A 20217-nucleotide genomic window follows, 5' to 3' on the forward strand; every position below is an offset into this window, starting at 1 on the left:
CCATAGCGTTAGGCACTGTGTCACACGATTCATTTTTGCGTGCGTCGCTTTCTTCGATGATCTTAATTCGAAGAGTATCGGGAGGTGGCAACTCATCACGCGACTCAATTGCACAGCGTAAAATTTCGAAACTCTGTGGCAAACTAAACAGCAACAAAATTGCCAGCAAATCTGCGTTGATATCCACGTCCATTTCGTGTAGTTTGTCGACAGTATCAAAGAATTTCCTGAGGTGTTCGCGAACATCTTCGCCCTCGTTCATGCGCGTAGCTTTACGCGCAGGCCCCCGTGATTGATAGATCTGCTCGAGTTTCCGCCATACCTCGTTCGATGTTCTACAATCCTTTATTTGTTTTAATTCCGACGGATTGATCGACAGTATTATATCAGATTTTGTCTTTTTTTTTTTTTTTTTAAAGTAAGTTTATTTTTCTCATTTCAGTCATAATATACAGAAAATAATCCTACTCAAAAATACTTTTAACATTAATAATAAAAATTTTGATAGCCATTAGTTATCAATTTGGATAAACTCTATAGCTAGCTATGGTAATATGATATGTTTTAGGCACGTTATTAGGGCGAGAGATTTATATGCTATCAGTCTTGTATCGTTAGTTGTTAGTAAAAGAAAAGGAAGAGTCTTAAAAAAACTTTTACCATCTATCTTAAATATGACTTAGGCTAATTAAAACATAAATAAATAAGGCAGTAGGTGTGGGGTGAGGAGTTGGGATGGGTGGGTTAGGGTTCGGAGGATCTATTTACAAGGGAACTTAAAACTAATGTTGCTGTTAAGCATTTTGCGCTATTTAAGGATTGTATACAGGTCTTAAGACAATCACTGATAATAACTAATGACCTTTGTTTTTCCGGAACTTAGTCTATTTTTTCACTTTTTACGGGTTCTTCTGCGGAGTTCGTCAATGTGCCTGGCGTCGTTAGCTAGCTAGGAGTAATCTTTGTTTAGTCTATCCCTGTCCATTTTGTCCTTGATAGAGAGTGCTGTTGAGTAGTTGGATTGTTATCGTATGTATTTGTTGTCGTCTGGATTGATTTTCTTATTAGCGGAGTGTCTATTCCTATGGTAGATTATGGGTAAGTTATGTTGATCTTGGATTATTCCATTATGGTCACAGAAGAGGAACAGCTCTGGGGTATGTAACCTGAGCTTAACTTGTTGGGGGTCGTCTCTTCTTCCGTTTTCATTGTGTCTATTATTATTTGATTTTTGGTGTGGCCAATCCTGCTGAAGTAATTTCGGATGAGTTTTAAGTTGAAGCAGTCTATTCTTGGTATATCAGCTTTTGTGTATATTTTAATGTTACTGATTCTTTTGGTGTAATTTGATTCAGCTGTTCTATATCGGCCGAGGCATGTTCTTAAGCATGATCTTTCAAATCTTCTTATTTTTTCTATAATTGTTGGCCCGGTGTTCCAGAATATGGGTGCGGCATACGTTAATATGGGTCTAACTAATAGCTGGTAGCAAATAAGTTTGGCTTTGGTGGAAAGATTTTTGTTGTAGAAAAGTCTAGAGTTAGCTTTGAAGGTTCTTCTGGCTTTGTCCAGTTGCGTAATGTGGTGTTTGTTCAGTCTTAGTAGATGATCCAGTTGTACTCCTAGATATTTTACTAGCTTTTTGGGGGGGATTTCAACAGTTTCGTTAGTGTGAATGTTTTTAGCTGTGATTGTTGCTTTTTCTATCTTTACTACGTTTGAGTATTTGATTTGTTTTACCGGTCTGCGGAAGAATATTAGCTCACTTTTGGTGGGATTAATTTTCAAGTTCCAGTTTTTATAGTAGTCAGTGATGTGGTTTAATGTCATTTGTAGTGAGTTTTTGATTTGTCCTACGTCCGTGTCAGCTTTGTAGATTATTAAGTCGTCCGCGTAGGCAATCGAGTGTAGTCTGTCTACGGTGTTGAGTCCGAATTCGTTTATAACTTCGCTATTATAAATGTTGAAGAGTATTGGTGATGTTACTGTTCCTTGTTGTAGGCCTTCTGAGATTTTGAATGTGGTGGTAGACATTTTCGTTCCGTCCCATATGCGGAACGTTTTTCCTTTGGTCATATTTGCTATTAGTAGGATTAGTCCTGCTGGAAATTGGTATTTGTCTAGTTTATGAATTAGCCCATTATGCCAAACTGAATAGAATGCTTTTTCAAGGTCTAGCAATATTGCCCCCACTGTCAGTCCGTTGTGTAGGTAATTGTTGAGGTCAGAAGTTAATTTGTGAATTGCGTGTGTGGTAGAAAGTTTATTCTTAAATCCGAATTGGTTATCTGGTATAATATTGTGTTCAAATGTTCGTAGTGAGACTAATGGGTCTGTAGCTTTGTGGCTCTTCTGGGTTTTTACCTTTTTTTAGTATCGGTAGGATTTTAGCTTGTTTCCATCTGTTTGGGTAATAGGCGTGGTCAATTGCATTATTAAAGAGTATCGTGTATTCTATTATGATGGTTGTCGGTAGATTTTTGATGGCAATTGATGGGATGTTGTCCAGCCCTGACGAAGTCTTATTATTTAGCTTTTTGATAATTTCGCTTACTTCACTGCAAGAAATGAAATGATTGGTTTCTTTATCCAGGTGTACTGGCCTGTATGCTGGGTTAGCGTCTGTGAATGTTGTAAAAGTTGCCTTTGTATCTGTCATTCTTTTTGCTATTTTGCTGTATTTGTCTGTTGTTTCGTCGTATCTTGGTGAATTTATTCTTTCCAGATACTTTCCTATTATCTCGAGTTTAGTAATCGGATCTGTAATGTAAAGTTCGTTGTTGTCGGTCCTGTCTGGTAAAGTTTTCGCTACTTCTTTGTTAAATTCGTTTTTGTTAATATTAAGTCTGAGGTTTTCGATGCTAATGTGTTTTTGTGGTCTCAGTATCCTGTTAATGGTCGGGAAAAATTCATTGGCGTTCTTGAAGTTTATATTTTTAATGATGGAGGCCCAGTATGCGGTTGCAGCTTTAGAGATTTCAATGTGGAGTTTTTTATTGAGTATTTTTATTGTCCGTTTAATTCTGTTTGTCTCTTGTCTGCTGTGCTTGCTCGAGCTTTGGTACCTGATGAAATACAACTTTGATACTAGGAATGACTTTGCCGCGTGTAGTTTTTTTTAGTGTTATTGCTAATGTATTTTTGACAATAATTTGTATTGCTAGGTTTATTTGTTGAGACTATTTCTTTAATTGTTTTTGTGATAAGCAGTTCGAGGTAGCTGATACCTTCGTCTATTTCATTTATCGCGAGATTCCTATTATCCGGTAGTTTATTTTTTAGGTACTTATCGGCCCGTTTGGCGTATTTTCGCCAATTAGTTTTTTTATAGTTGAATGAGTGGGGTTTAGGAGGAGTTGGTGTTATTCCTTGGAACAGTGTGGTTGGTTCTATTGCGAATGTTAGTGCATTATGATCGCTATCGTATGGGTTTGTCCTTATTTTGTTGTTGTTGAGGTTCAGTATTTCTAATCTGCTGTCTGTTATGCAGTAATCCAGGAAAGAGTTTGCTTTGGTGTACGTAGGGTTGGCAGCTGCGTAGATTGTTGTTTAATGTGATATACTGTTGTCGACCTCCCATTGTAGTAATCGTCTGCCCCTTTCATTCGTGTTTGAATCACCCCATTGTGTATTTCTGGCGTTTATGTCGCCGGCTATGATGAAGAAACTGTTTTCGTTGTCCAGATGAAAGTCTTTGTAAAGTTGTTCGAACTCGATTATGAATGTGTTTTTTGTGGATTGTGGGGCGTATATGCTGAAGATGAGTAATGTTTTTTTTGAGTTTACTATTATTTTTATCACTGTGTATTCTATGATTCTATTTTTCTTTGAGTTTGGGTATGGGACCATGGTGTAATTGATGTTGTTTTTTATAACTATTGCAGTACCTCCGCCTCTCGAGTTTGGAGCTCTGTCTGTCCTAATTATGTCGTAGTTGTTTAATTTCAGTTTGTGTTTGTTGTTAAGTTTGGCTTCTGAGATCAGTATAATGTCGTGTTTGTAAGCTTCAATATATTTTTGTAAGTCTAGTCTTTTCTTAATTGTGCACAGTGAATTTACATTTATCGCTGATATTTTGATTGGGTTGCTGGTGGTTGTGTGAGCCATTACTCGATTGACCATTGTGCTAAGTAATCGATTCTCAGTGTATTTTGGGTGATTTTATTATTGAAATCGACTAGTTGCTCTTTGATTTCGTCTAAGCTACTTCTGAATATATCGAGTATTTGGCTTATATTTATGTTGTTGTGGTTATTATTGTCCGTTACTTGAAATTGTGTTCTTTCGTTGCTGTTGGTCAGCATTCTTGGGGGGGGGGAGGTGAGCCTTTCGTTTCTGGTGTGTGTTTCGGGTTGTGCCATATGTTGTGTGTATGGAATTCTATTGTTTTTTGTGATGTTTGCGTATGAAATACTCGGGTCAATTTGTCTGTGAATTTTTTGTGTTTTTTCGAAAGCTTTTCTGTTTTTGTTTTCGTGTTCTTGCTTCTTCATGTTCATTATCATAAACATATATGGGCAGCCCAGGTAAGAGGCCGGGTGCCCATTTTCCCCGCAGTTAGCACATTTTAGCACGTTTTTATTACCTGATTTCTCGATTTTGCATTTTCCCGGTTTATGGCTTTGTGCGCATTTGACGCACCTGTACTCCATGTTGCAGTTAGACCTGGCGTGACCTACTCTTTGGCAGTTTTTGCATTGGAAAATTTTAGGCTTTCTAAGCCTTTCCCATCTTATTGATTGGCTTAGCAGTTTTTTGATTTTGAGTAGCTCCGGATGATTGCTATTTTTGTCTATTTGCACTATAAAATGGTATTTATTGCTATTTGTGCGGTCAAATTGTAGTTTGTTAATTTTGGTTATGCTTATGTTATTGATTTTGAGTTCTAATGCAGCCATTACCTCAGCTTCATTGAAGCCCCCTCGAATGCCCTTAAGGACGAATGATTTGTTTTTAAGATGGCTTGGGGTGAAGGAGTGGAATTGGAGGTTATTTTCCTTCAGGATTTCCATGCTTTTAACCACTTGCGGTGCAAAGAAATTCTCGGTTGCGCGTGCCAGAACAATCGAGCGGGAATCACTTCGCGGCGCGTTCAGCGGGTGAGTTCCAGAAGAGAATATAAAGAGGCAGAAGGATAAAATTACATCTGTATCAATACTAAATTTATTTATTAATAATCTTGTAGGGTGTGATACTTTTCAAAACAACTTGGAATGTGTAACGCTACAAGACATGTTTTACACTCCCATATAGTTTCACTCCGTTTTTTATGTTTAGCGCATACTACGCACCTCCGTTGTGGATTTTTTTTGGCGTTTGTAGGTGGTATATTTCTTGGGAAATGTCCCCATTGCTTCGCTTGTAAGCGACTCGGAGCATTTCCAGCAGACATCCTTCCACGTCTTTGGTAATCAGGAAGACATACTGTTTCTAAAATCTGTTCGGCTACATCGATTCGAAACTTCGAAAAAGAATACTTTTTACATTTTGGTATTTCCATTTTTTTGCAATATAAAATATATGAATTGAGCAGTGCCATATCTGCTACGTAAAAAAATATTTTTTTATAAGTTTTAACGTATTTTCTCATTAATTTAAAAGATGATAAATAACTATCTTGCAGATCCACTCCACCCATACCCTCATTGTACTCCAAAACGATGTTAGGCTTTGTTGTAAGGCTATTATTATTTTTCCACCTCTTTTTTTCCACTTCGATCATCTCAATTTTTGTATGTTTCGTGGACATTACATATATGTCTTTTTTGTCTTTCCATTTTGCAACCAAAATTCCATTACAGGAGCGCGATATCACGTCAGAACGTTTTAGTTTTGCAGCTGCGAGTTCTTTAGGCATATTCTTCCTATTGCATCTCACTGTTCCTGTGGCATTAATTTTTCTAGACTGTAACTTTTGAAATAGGCTTGGCGAAGAATACCAATTGTCCAAAAATAGAGTATGCCCGTAACCAGTTAGTACTGTGGACATAAGCATTGTGACGCTTTCGGAGACACCTACATTCGCATTTCTGTCTAAATCTTGACCAGTGTAGATTTTGAATTTAATGCAATAACCCGATTTGGATTCACATAACTTATAAAATTTCACTCCAAAACGTGCTCTTTTGGACGGATTATACTGTTTGTACGAGATCCGACCCGTGTACTTCATTAGCGACTCATCTAACGAAATGTATTCCGCGGGAGTGCAAATATTTTGAAATTTCTCATTAAAATAATCGATTACACTCCGCACTTTACATAAACGATCGTCATTATCGTTTACAACTTCGTTATCAGTAAAGTGCAAAAAGCGCGAAATTTGTGCAAATCTCCAATAGGGCATTGTTTTTCGAAATATTGGTGTCTCGATTACGCTTCTTTTAGACCAATATGACTGCACAGTAGATTTTTTGACTTGGGACATCAAAATGCACAAAGCAAAATACGCATGTACTTCATCTATATTGGTGTCCCACCAAATGTCTTCAAATTTTCGTAATTTGCGGTTTTCATTTTGTAGTGTTTGACTGGCGTAACGATTAATTTCTGTCACAATAATTTTCCAAAAGTCTTCTGCTAATACTTCTCTTGTCATTTGTAAAGCTGTGACATTTTGCCCAACAAGAATATGTATTCTAGATATTCTTGAATATTCCCATACTTGCGTTATATTTTCCGCGTCTTTCCAAATCCATTCCTGGGATGAAACATTCCTTTCTCTATTCTCATTCTGAACATCTTCCTCGTCGTCAGATATAATTCTACGCCGATTCCGACGTGGAAAAACAATTTGTTCTAAATCACTGTCAGATTCTACATTGTCTTGTCTTTTCCGTTTATTTATAGAAATAACATCACTGGCTTCGCTATCACTTTCCATTTTACAGTCTGGGGTCAATACTAATAACTTTACACGATGAAGAGCAAGCAGAAACTGTGCCTCGGTAAAGAATTTTATTGAACAGTGGACATGCCACGCACGTCATTTATCTTTCTGTAACAATAGCCCAACGACGTGCGTAACACGTCGCTGGCGTTCCGGTAACAAAAGCATGTTGACGTGCGTGGCACGTCTTTCCACCACAAGTGGTTAAAGTGAGCAGACTCATCACTGGCGTTGAGCCTCACAGTATCTTCGTCTAGTTGTTTTACCATAAATGACTCTGTGTTAAGTTTATTTTCTGAAATCAATGCTATTATAGCTTTTATCTTTGATTTTGTTATATATATTGGTGGCATTCTGCCCTTCCCTTTTGGTGTGGTGACATTTTCGGGAGTCCCCTGCGTTTCTTTGTTCTCAGCGCACTCTGCCGCGAGGAGATTGTAAAGGGTGTCCCAAAATTCACGCAAGAAATAATTTTGATAGAAAACACAGGTTTATAATTAAAAATTGTAAATTTTTTATTGATTTATATAGTATACAGGGTTATGTATGGAATAGCATATCGGGTAAATGGCCTCCACGACTTTGCTGGCACATACGCACTCTTTTGTTGAAATTTTCCATGATTGTTTTGCATAAATGTGGCTGAATTTCGTTGATACAGCGCTCAATTTCCTCCTTCAAGGCGTGGGTGGTCGTGGGCTTGTTGACATAAACCTTAGACTTCAAAAAACCCCAAAGAAAAAGATCCAACGGCGTTAAATCGCATGATCTGGGCGGCCAATTCTGATCACCAAAACGGGAAATTACACGACCAGGAAATGACTCATGCAGTAATTGAATTGTTTCTCGGGCTGTATGGCATGTTGCACCGTCTTGTTGAAACCACATGCCGTCCACATCCATGTCTTGCAATTTTGGCACAAAAAACTGCATTATCATGTCGCGATAGCGAGCACCATTAACCGTTATTGTCTGACCAGCTGCATTTTCGAAGAAGAATGGTCCGATGATGCCTCCAACCCAAAATCCGCACCAAACAGTGACACGTTGTGGATGCATTTGTTTCTCAACAATCACTTGTGGATTTTCTGAACCCCAAATGCGACAATATTGTCGATTAACAAAGCCATCCAGATGAAAATGAGCCTCATCGCTGAAGATGATTTTGTTCGAAAAATCAGCATCCACTTTTTGTTGTTCCATAATCCATTCAACGAACTCTCTTCGCTGTGCGTGGTCAGTAGGCTTCAGTTCTTGAGTCAATTGAACTTTGTAAGCATGAAGATGCAATTCTTGACCACGGCGCCGAATTGATGTTCCTGGACTCTCAGCAACACTCTCTCGAACTGCTTCAATGTTTTGTGTTGAACGACTTGTTGAAGGACGGCCAGACTGTTTAACCCATTCGCGGCGGAGCGCTCTGAAATGAGTTGCGCTCTAAGCAGCCGATGCCAGATCGACCGCGCGGACAAAATACGCGAGTCGTTCCGAACGCGGTGTGCGGAGCTGATTTTGCTGGTCATTTCTCTAACGCGGCTGGCCGGCACGCCGATCAAACAATAATATTAATAATAATAACAATTTTAGTAATGTTTAACAATCTTTAATAATCTTAGATAATTTTTAATAATATTCCTTTGTGTGGTACAATCTAAAGCAGGGTTCAATACATAAACCAACTTTACAGTCTTTACATTCAAATCGAGTTTCGGTTCGCTTTTTGTGTTTGCTGCAAACCACAAATTTCCGCCGACCGTTCTGCCGCTTTCCTGTGGGATTGATATATTTGGATGGAAAATGTGTTTGAACCAAACGTAACAGATTATCTTTGGATGCAGTTTGGCCTCCAGACTTATTGTTACATATATTTTTATTTGAATATTTGAGTAGAATTTCTCTAATGAGACGTAAATGAAATTTCGCAAATGTTATATTCTGTTTTGACGTAATTTTGTAAAGTATGTAAGTATTGTAAATCGAAAGGTCCACCATATGGGAAAATAATTTCTTATACCATTTTAGAGTTTTACGAATAGTATTAATGGAATTTAAAATCATATCCGTTTTATCAACTGCTCCCATAACGCGATTATAGTCTACTACGACAGTTGGTTTTAGAATTGGTCTTCCCGTTTTAATATCATTTCTTTTTGTTTCTGTATACTCAGCAGAATGATAACTTGATAACATTAGCACTTTTCTTTTGTCCATCCATTTTAGTGCTAATAATTTATCCGTAGATTGAAATGCAACTTCGCCTTTGCATAATTTATTGGATATATTAGGCATTCCACGTCTGGTTTTCTTCACGGTTCCAAATGCATGTGTCCTATTGTGATGTAAGAGAGAAAATAATGCCGGGCTTGAATACCAGTTATCGGTGACCAAAACATGACCCTTATTTAGATACGGTTCCATCAACGTCATGACAATATTTCCTGATTTTCAAATTTCTGCTAAATTATTGTTTGTTATATCCGTGCGCGCTCCACAATAGACAATAAAATCTTGGATATATCCAGTATAACAGTCACAAATAACATACGACTTGATGCCAAATCTGTTTCGTTTCGAAGGTATATATTGCTTGAAGAAACATCGTCCTTTGAAAAGCAGCAAGCTTTCGTCGATGCATAAATACTTGTACGGCTAAAATGCTCGTGAAAAAGAATTTCGCAGTCTGTCGATGATGCTCCGAATTTTTATTAGCACGTCTTGATTTGTTGTTTTATTGTTATCATGAAAGTGCAGCATTTGTAATAGAGATTTATACCTGTCTTTTGTCATTATTCTTGGAAAATTTTCCGTTCGTAATAACTCGTCGGTTGAACAATATTCTTCTATTGATACTTTTCTTACTCTTGACATTAACATCGACAGAGCAAAAAATCGATACATTTCGGTAACTGTTGTATTTTTTCATGCCAACAATCGTGAGTGCCTACTGCGTACAGTTTTCGTAGTATAATAAGCATTGCTTTCTCTTACAATATGTTCAACCATATTTTCGGAAAGCCAAATTTTGTGCGCTCCAAAGGAATTGCCGCGGATCGATGTCTGGTAATTCCTCAATGTTCTCAGAATCTGATTCCGAACTACTTGGCATGCATTTGGAATTCTACCTTTGTATCCAATTTCTCTAAACATTTCAGACAGGTCAGAATCCGATGAAAATTCCATATCATCGTAGCTCATATTCGTCGTCCATTTATCCATGATTAGGGCAAAATTTGTGGATAATTATATTTGATTATGTAAAAAAAATCTTTGCACAAGAAGCGTATGCTGCTAGCACGTCAAAAACAAACGACTTAATGGACATTATTGGGCAGTTGTTGATAACAAACGAACGGTGCTTTCTTTCGAAGAGAGCGGCTCCGGATGGGCACCATCTGGCGCTGTTCGTTCGCAGCGGGTAAATTTGCCTGAGCGCCATCAGGCGCTGTTCGCTGAGAGTGAGCATCTATAGATGAGCGCCTAAAGGCGCTGTTCGCCGCGAAAGGGTTAAATCTGGGGCCGAAGTTGACGCCTAGGTATCTGACGGTCTTCTCCATTGCTATTGATCCATTCCCGATCTTGATCGTGGGAGGGCGCCTGATGTCAAGGAGTCCCTTGAGAAGGATCATTTCCGTTTTAGAGTCCGACAGATGCAGCTTGTGTTGCTTGCACCAGTCGGCTATGGTCTTCGTGGTAGCATTGCCTCTGACCTCGAGTTCCCTCCTGGAGTCGCCAGGGATCAGGACCAGGAGGTCGTCGGCATATGCTATGGTAATTATGTTGCAGCGAGCCAGAGTGTTTAGAAAACCGTCAAGCACCAGGTTCCAAAACCTCGGTCCCAGGACTGAGCCATGCGGGCAACCCTTTGTCACCCCTTTTTCTGCAATGTTATTATTGTTCTTGATCTGCACAGACCTCCCCGAGAGATAACTCTGGATAAGCCTGTACAGATTCGCCGGACAGTTGCGCTTCTTCAGGTTGTCCAGGGTTGAGGGCCACCAGACATTGTCGAATGCGCCAGCTATGTCGAATAGTATTCCAATCACGTATCTCTCTCGGCTTTATGAAGTGATCCGCCTGACTCTCACAATTGCTTCCTCCGTGGATCTGGCTGGACGGAAGCCGAATTGCTGGTCAGAGGTATGTGGGTGATTCTCAAAGATGCCTTTTAGTCTTCCTGCTATTAGCCTCTCCAGAACCTTGCTAAGGACCGGGAGGAGGCATACAGACCTGTAGGATTTGGGGTTGGCGGGGTCCTTTTCTTCGTTCTTCAGAAGAACTTTGACGTCCCTCCGCTTCCACCTTACCGGAAATGTCGCCGATGAGAGACACGTGTTGTACATATGTGTGATTTTCGCGTGTAGTATGGGCAAGGCCCTTTGTACTACTTCCGGTTCCATTGCGTCAATGCCTGGGGCCTTCCCCCTTTTCAGTTTCCGGATGGCCGTGTCGATCTCTGAAATGGTGAATGGAGTGGTGTCAGTAGTGTTGGGCGATTCGAAAACGGTGGACCGAAGTCGCCTGTGCTGTTGCGACTCAGTGCTCGTTTCATCATCAGGTACGAGGCTGCTCAGAAGCAGCGCAGCAGTGTCTTGCCATGTCATTGTGTGTGTGTGTGCTGTTGTCTGTGAGGTTGTTGCAAGCTTTAGCGGCGTGGACTTTCCTGGTTTGTAGTCTATAGACTACTCCCCAGGGGTCTTTATTCCCCTCAGTTGTCACAACGGAGAGGAGACAGATCGGTCGGTAGGACTTCGGGGCCTTCACGTCCTTGCCCTCTCCCTTCAGGAGCATTCTGAGGGAGCCCACCTTCCTTGTGGGGGGAAAGACGCCCCAACGAAGGCACCCGTTGAATAGACGAACTAGCTGTCCTAACATTACTTTCGCGGCGGCCTTCAGCGCTCGGACCTCGATGAGGTCCGGTCCTGGTGCCTTGTCATTTCCGAATGTATGGATCGCATCCACGACCTCGTCCGGTGAAAACGGAGAGGCGTCCGCGGTGTTTGGCGCGATTCGCACGTTCTCCCTAATCTCTCGCTGCGCGGGCGTGTCGTCTTCCGGCAGGTCGTCCGGGACGTGTGCTTCCAGAAGTTTGTTGGCTGTCTCTATCGCACTCGTGGTATTGTCGTTGACTCGCCGGACGGTGCTGAGCACCCTCTCGACACGGAGCTTGTTCGCTTGCAGCTTGTACACGAAGCCCCAAGGATCCGTGTTCCCGTACGACGATACAAAGTTTCGCCAACTCTCGAGTTTCGCCCTCTTCACCTCTCTGCTGTAGTTCCGCAACGAAGTGCGGTACTCCAGCAGTTTTTGGAGGCGTGAGGACTCATCTCTTTCCTTCTGGAAGGCACGTCTCTGTCGGTAGACAGCCTTCTTCATGACCGTAAGCCCTTTCGTCCACCACGGATTGGACTTCCTGAATCTACGCTTTCTCGGCATTGACGCGGTGCAGGCATCTGTAATGATGTCTGTGAGCGTTTCTGCCATTCCTATTGTTTCCTCCGCTGACTCCAGGCTCAGGGCTTCGAGCCTCGATCGTGAAAGATCGGACAGGATCTCGGAGAATCGTTCCCAGTCGGCCCGACGAGTGTCGAACCGAGAGTTCGCGACACCGCGAACGCTACGAATCTATTCTCAACTGAGGTTTCGAGTAACCTCAGGAGACCGTCGAACATAAGGTTCCAGCACGCGGGGCCGAGGACGGAAACTTGCGGGCATCCTCTTGTCGCGCGCTTGGAGATCCTTTCTGTTCCTACCGTGAGACTGACCTTAGGGTCCTCGAAGTAATTGGAGATTACCTCGAAGACGTTGCGCGGACAGTCTCGATCCCTAAGACTACCTAACACTAGGGGCCACCAGACATTGTCGAAGGCTCCGGAAATGTCGAAGAGTAGTGCGATCACATGCCGATGTTCGGTGTCATCGACCATGCGGCGCAACTCGACAATTGCATCTTCAGTCGACTTTCCGCGCGTAAACCCGTACTGTCTGCTGGAGATGCGTCCCGTCGCCATCGCCGTCTGCTCTAGTCTGCTCTTAAGGAGCTTTTCACATGTTTTCCCGATCACGGAGAGGAGGCATATCGGTCGGTAGGACTTTGGGTCCTTCTCGTCCTTTCCTTCGCCTTTCAGGAGGATTCTCAGAAAGCCCACCTTCCAGGCGGAGGGGAAGGCGCCCCATCGAAGGCACCCATTGAATAATCGCGCGAGTTCCCCGAGGATTGTTTTCGCGGTGACCTTCAAGACTTGTACCTCAATGAGGTCCGGTCCTGGCGCCTTTTTGTTACCGAAGGAACGAATCGCTCCGGCCACCTCCCATAAGGAGAAGGGCGGGGCGTCGGCGGTATTCGGGGCGATTCGCGCCTCTTTCCGGAGAACCCTTTGTGTCGGCGAGTCGAGTTCAGGTCGGTTGTCAGGGACGTGGGCTTCCAGAAGCTCGCTGGCGGTTTCTAAAGCACCGGTGGTACTTTTATTGTTGCGCCGGAGTGTGCTTATTACTTTCTCTACACGGAGTTTATTCGCCTGAAGCTTGTATACGATGCCCCAGGGTTCCGTGTTCCCGTTCTACGTCACGAAATTTTGCCAGCTTTCCTGTTTCGCCCTCTTCACCTCCCTGCTGTAGTTCCGCAACGAAGTACGGTACTCCTGCAGTTTTTGGAGGCAGGAGGGTTCGTCTATCGTCTTCTGGAAGGCACGCCTCTGCCTGTACACGGCCTTTTTTAGCTTAGTTAGCTCTTTTGTCCACCACGGGTTGGACTTCCTAAATTTCCTTTTTCTAGGCATTGACGCGGTGCAGGCGTCAGTGATGACGGCTGTGAGCGTCTCTGCCATTCTACCTACATCTTCCACCGACCCCAAACTCAGGACTTCGAGCCTCGACCGTGAGTGATCGGACAGGGCCACCGAGAACCGCTCCCAATCCGCTCGACGAGTGTCGAACCGAGAGTTCGCTGCTCCCTGATTTCCCGTCCCGGCCCTAGGTGCCCGCAGCCGGATGTCGATGGCGTTATGATCGCTAGTCGCCCATTCGCTTCTTATTCTCCATTCTCTGATATATTTGGGCCATGGAGGGGGATGCCAAGGTAACGTCGATGTATGACGATCCTTTTGGCGTCCAGAAGGTGGGTGGTTGACTAGCGTCGCTAGCTACAGTTAATCTAAACGCGGAGACTAATCTTTCTAACTGCGCTCCCCTCTCGTCTGTGCTGTGCGGGCTCCAGAGCGAGGATTGCGCGTTCGCGTCGACTGAAATTATTATTCTCTTCCCCCTCAATGCCAGGAGTACCGTCTCCAAATGCTTGAGGTGCTTCTCTATCTCATCTTGTTGTTGGAAATAATAAGACACCGCGTAGAAGGAGAAGCCGGGGGCCAGCACTTCCGCACATGCGCAGTGCGGATTACTGAGCTGCGAGATAAAAGTGACCTCAAAGTGAGGGTTGGGGATGGCGACAGCGGCCCATGGGGAGTTGGTTTTCACCGTCGCCACCCTCACTCCGGTCCCTAATCCGTTTACCCTTTATTCTGCGCCTTGTCTGCTGACGTGTAGTTCCTGCAGGAGCAGGACGTCCAGCCGCTTTTGCGCTATAAGTTCCCTAACTTCGCCCGTTACTACAGCTGAACGTCGTATGTTCAGCTGTAGGATCCTAACTCCCGTGGTTACATTCGCGATCGCGGGGCCGCGGTTTCTCGTTGGGGCTGGGGGGACGCGGGGGTTGGTTTTCCTAATATTCCCTATATTCACAGCGTCGCACCTTACGAGGTGGACGCGGACGGCGCGAAGACCGATCCCGTCCAATTGTTTATCCGAATCTACTCCTGTTGCATTGCCTAGGTCGTTACCGATGTCCCTCCTAATCCTAGCGGTTAATTCCGACGGGAGTCCCTGTGTCCGAGGCCCTAGCTTTGTATTTTGTGTCTGGCATTAATGGTTTTCTGAAAAATAACTTCCCGCCTTCGTCCTTTCTCGTTCGTTTTCCGTTCTCATGTCCGTCTGAATAGCATTGGTTCCCGTTACTTTGCTCTTCCTCTTTTGTCTTTTGTCTTTCGCTCCTTTTATCTTTTGTCTTTCGCTCCCTTGGGCTCTTCCGACCTTTCGAACCCTTTGTTTTCTTCTGGGTGTTATTACCCAGTCGGGGCACTACTCCCCTTTTGTTTGGGTGTTACTTCCCTTTTTTTTCTTTTATGGGCTCCACCCTGCCCATGGGCTCCCTCAGGCCCGATATCACCTGGCCTAGGCCCTACAAACACTTTTGGCTCTGGAAGGTGAGGTTGCCGACCCTCAAGCGTAGACACACAGTCAGGCCCCAGTCCTTTCGCAGCGGCAGCATTGGTTTCCCCGAAGTAGTAGCTAGAAGGTGGAATATTCCTTTTTTTTTGTTTGCTACGTCCTTCGGGGTACTCATAGCAGGAACCACGGGGAGGTCGCTGCTTGTTAGCCATGCGCCTCTAACCCATTAACGCCCAAAATGAAACTGCAGTATATTTTTCTATTGTTTTTCTATTTATTAGTCCATAAGGGATAAACTATGCTATATAAGAAGATAAAATGAAAAAAATATATTTACATATCAAGTTTTAGGGGTGTACTCAGCCGTGTACAATGGGCGCTTTAGGAGTGAAATTGTTTGAAACAAGGTCGTTCAACACATAGCGTTTTCAAACATATTTCGCAACGCCAGCGAATTCTTTGGTGACAGATAACACATCGCAATGGGTTTTCCATCCGTTCAGGATTATGACCATTATTGTTCCGACCCCCTAGTGCCGCTGAGGATGACGGACGGCTCTTAGTTTTCGTTGCACGTAAATAAGTCCGTGCAATAATTCGTCTGAAAGATAACTGGTCCATGTAAGTTATCTCTTGTTTAGTTTTACTGAGCAAAACATGTAGTCGCCAAGCATTTGATATCGCCATATCTAACAAATAGGTAAATATAACCCACCACCACTTTTTTCCTTTTATTGAAATCCGATAAAGGCTGATAGACTGATCCATTTGGTCAACTCCACCCATTCCTTTATTATAGTTGACAAACATTTTAGGTATATTTACGTCAACCTTTTGCTTTCTGATGTTACACCATCGTTTGACTTTGCCCAGAGGCTCTATGTCATCAAAATTAGTTCCCATTGTAACGACATTATTGTCCTTCCAACGTACCATAGTTATCTCATTCTTTGTATCAAAACTATAATCATATTCCGCCCTAGGCTTCTTCTTCATATTTTTTACTGTGATCAGGGGACATTTCTTCGTCCGATTCTCTCGAACGGTTCCAGTACTTCTAAAACCTAGTCTACCCAAATCGAGCAACAATTGATGATTGGTAAAAAAATTATCGAAATATACGATATGCTCTTTAGGAACTACAGGCATTTTAGCCAATAAAGATTTCACGACTCTCGCACCAAGGGTATCATTAGAAGGTTCTGTGGATTTTCCACAATAAACATCAAACGCGTAGCAACAACCATCTGAACCTGTCGCAGCCCAATTGCGATAACCAAATCTTACAGGCTTTCCTTGTATAAATTGTTTTGATGGATGACGCCCAAAATATTTGATCATGGACTCGTCCACAGACAAGCTTTCATGAAATACACCCCACTGACTAGAGTTTCGCTGAATCAAATCGCATAATGATCTGAGTTTGATCATTTTATCTTTCGAACCATCTATTAGACCTTTATCCACAAAATGAAGATTTCTTTTTATCTCCAAAAACCTATTGCGTGACATACAATTAGCAATCAATGGAACACCAAGGTCTTCATCCAAACTCCAGTAAGCACGTTCAGATGGCAATTCATGGTAACCGGTCAGTATCAGTACACCAAAAAATTTTTTCAAACATGCACTATCAAGTTCAAAACCATGCCTATTATTTTGATTAGCGTACAAGACACTGTTAGTTGTTATCAAATCCATTACGTCCTGATCAAATATTTTTTCAAACAACATTACGGGATTGCAGTCTGCTAAGCTTTCAACAACGTATTTTTGTCTCTTTTGTATGATATCGGTAATTTCATAAGTAGAACTATAGGTTGGCTGAGTTTTCCACCATACAGGTAAATGTACATCACATTTTTTGGCACGTTTTGCAGGAATAGGTCTTAGCGGCTCATCATCACTGTCGCTCAATTCCGAAACATCGTAGTCAGGATGACGCCGACCTACCTCAATAGTCCCTGGAACGTCCATAGGGAATCTTGAAGCCGCCAAATTATCTTCATTACCTTCTTCCTCATCACTCACCACAGCCGGATCTGGTGGCACTAATACCATATCGTACTCTTCATCATTGCTTTCATCAGCCATAATTGATTCCAAGGCTTCCTCCAGTCTCTTATAGCTGGTAAATACGTTCCGATTGGCCATTTCAACTTATAAGTAATACTGTAAACAAAACGAAATTTTAGTACGAATCTGCCCGCTGTACCCGCCTGTGTACAGCAAATGAAACAAACCCTACTTTACAAGTTTTGTAATAACCTTTAATTCTTATGTTATTATTACCAACACAAATAAATAGACTCCATAAAACTAAAAAAAGAAGTTGAAATATTTCACTATTTTTGATAAAAACCAACAAAATAATCTTACCTTGTATGTCGTGTCTGGACTCCGTATTTTATTACACAATAAGTGAAATTTGTTTTCGCGACACCGCCTATTTTTATTTATTATATGGTAACTAGTGTCATCTAGATTTGTAATTTCTAACTACTTTCAACACTTACCACAGATAAAATACATAATTTATCGATTAAGTAGTTGTACCTGTGCAGGTACAGAGGGCGGTAATGGGCTAATCCGGCCGACACAATCCTGCACTTTTTGGCGTTCGTAATCGGCCCAGAAAAGAGATAGCACCTCAGGCGGTCGCCGACTGGTCGCACCCGCCTGAGAGATACATTAGCAACTCCCGCCAGTAGATAGGGACATTTAATTGTCTACTTTTATTTCGAGCGATAAGGCTTACTCCGGTTCAGGCCATACCGAAGCTGCCGAATGCAGCTTATACTGGCGAAGTAGATAGGGACATCTAATGTCTACAGTAATTGAGCAACAGGGCCGAGGCCGGCTCTGGCCGGGCGAAGCAGCGCTTGCTTATGCCAGTCGATGTTATGCAGCTGAAACCACTGCGAAGGGAGAGGTCCGCATCCGGAAACTGCGAACGTCGTGCTCGGAAAAACCCCTTCCTCACCATTTACGGTTCATCGGAGAGGAAGATCGTCCCACAAAGGGGGTAACTCACTTAGCCATTCCCCCGGCGGCTCGGCCCCGAGGGGGGTCGAGTCGCCGGGAGAATGTTTCCAGCGGGGGCCATGTGGAGGCGGAGTTACCAGCGTAACGCTCGATCTCTTACAGGTTCTCCATTTGAGAGATTTGCGGCGGCCGTCGTCGCGACTCGCTGGGGAGCGGCTCGCGAGGACATTCTCCGCGGGTTACCCCGGAACACCGTTGTCTAGGACATTAAGTCTCTAGTGATTTAACGTGCAGCTCCTGCCCAAAGGCTTATCCACACGGCCCCCGGGCGCGGGATTGGGATATCGCCCAATCAGCGGGTCCTCGAGGGACTACCGGTATACTCCCAAGATGTAGGTCCTGTGAGCAGACAACCGGTGGTGCCGAGCGACTTTCCACGCTCTACCGTCTCTGGAGGACGGTGCCCGAGCTGTACCATGCGCAGCTCACCCGCCGAAGCCCCCGGAAAGGAGCCTCTGACCAGCATTCAGCCTTACCACTGCCCCCGCGATGGTCCTACCCATGACCGGGCCGAGGCAAGCCTCGGGGGCGCCCGGTCCCCGCGGTACCAGTCGTGATCACTGGTTGGATCTTTCGTAGCAAAGCTACTACCAATTTGGGAGGCCTACACTCCCGGCATTGGTCGGCCAGCGCTTCGGGTTCGTGGTGTCGCTACTCACCAAAGGTCCTTACAGGAATCAGCCGGCAGGACCCGACAAGTCGTATCCTACCGACCTTTCAACCTGCAGGGAACCCCCCTGCGCCTCGGATACGCCAGGCTTCACCCGTCCACCGTTTCGGCAACCTTCATCCTTTTCCTCGCAAACATATTCTTAGCCATCTCACTAAAACATTCATATGTTGCCCTATCACCCAACACACTCGCCACATCCACACTTCCATCCTCACACACTTTCACACCGCTTTCATTCAACCTTCGGAGGTCGTCGTACCATTTACACCTAACCAAAACGTGCTTCCAGTCCTCATTTCCTTCATTACATCCACACATCCTAGTTTCACACAATCCACGTTCCCATAAAAAGTCATTCATACTTCCATGCCCAGTCATCATGAAACATACATACAAACTCGGTTCAAACTCAACATTCTTCCATGCAAAATGCACATTCTTTATATATTCATACGTTACCCGTCCTTTCTCACTTGCATGCCATCTTCGCTGCCACACCTCTCTCATTCTTTCATTCATAAATTTTTCTTTCTCACTCTCATCCATTCCAGCCATTTCATTATCACTCAATAACTCATTCTCTCCTACATTCACATCATGCTTCACTTTCCATATCATGCCTCTCCTTCCACACTCCAGGTCCCAGGGGAGTGTACCCATGAGGACCTGCATGGCTTCGGTCGAGACAGTCCTGCACACATTCAAACAGGCATACAAAACTATTCTTTGACATTTATTCATAATTTCTCTTGCATACTTGTGTCTCATCATATCTGCCGTAGAGACCTAGAAATCGAGGGTCAACGAGTTGTTGACCTGATCCTAGGTTGGTGCAGATCAGCAAAGCTAGAGATCTCCGAAAATAAATCCGAGGCGATTGTCCTGCGCAGCGGATATATCGAGAGAGATAGAATAGGCCGACGGGGAGGATCGCGCCCAGACCGAAAACGAACGGCAGTCCGCGCTTCCAAGTTAGACTTAGTCAAAAGGCCACCGACCATTCGGATCGGAAATAAGTCCTTGAAATTCAAACCCTTCGTCAAGTACCTCGGCGTCCACTTTGATAGGGGCATGGGTGTTCGAACCCACTGCAACTATATAAGTGACAAGGTCGGCTCGCGCTTCGCGAAGCTGGGTAGAATGGCAAGGCGTGAATGAGGGCTCCGCTTCGGGGCGCTCTCCGCCGTGTACCGTGGGGTTTTCATCCCGGTGGCAACGTACGCTGCCGCCGGGTGGGCCGACCGGTGCACGGAGGGGGAGCTCAAGGTACTGAGAGCTGTACAGCGCCGTGCTCTCATCGCGATGACCGGCGCATATCGCCGGGCATCGTGGGACAGCATGTGCGTGGTGGCCGGTGCTATACCCATTGACGTTAAGCTCAGGCAAACCA

General features: G+C 43.7%; 1 long non-coding RNA gene across 1 annotated transcript in view; it reads left to right on the forward strand.

The window, feature by feature from the left end:
• LOC143261878 (uncharacterized) overlaps positions 1 to 17519 on the forward strand; it is a 32697-nt gene extending 15178 nt beyond the window's left edge. Inside the window, exon 3 of the long non-coding RNA XR_013035890.1 lies at positions 16990 to 17519. This is a non-coding gene — a long non-coding RNA (uncharacterized LOC143261878). The remainder of the gene's footprint in view (positions 1 to 16989) is intronic.
• The last annotated feature ends 2698 nt before the right edge of the window (positions 17520 to 20217 follow it).

Source organism: Megalopta genalis, unplaced genomic scaffold, assembly GCF_051020955.1.
Source record: "Megalopta genalis isolate 19385.01 unplaced genomic scaffold, iyMegGena1_principal scaffold0071, whole genome shotgun sequence".
Lineage (NCBI taxonomy): Eukaryota > Metazoa > Arthropoda > Insecta > Hymenoptera > Halictidae > Megalopta > Megalopta genalis.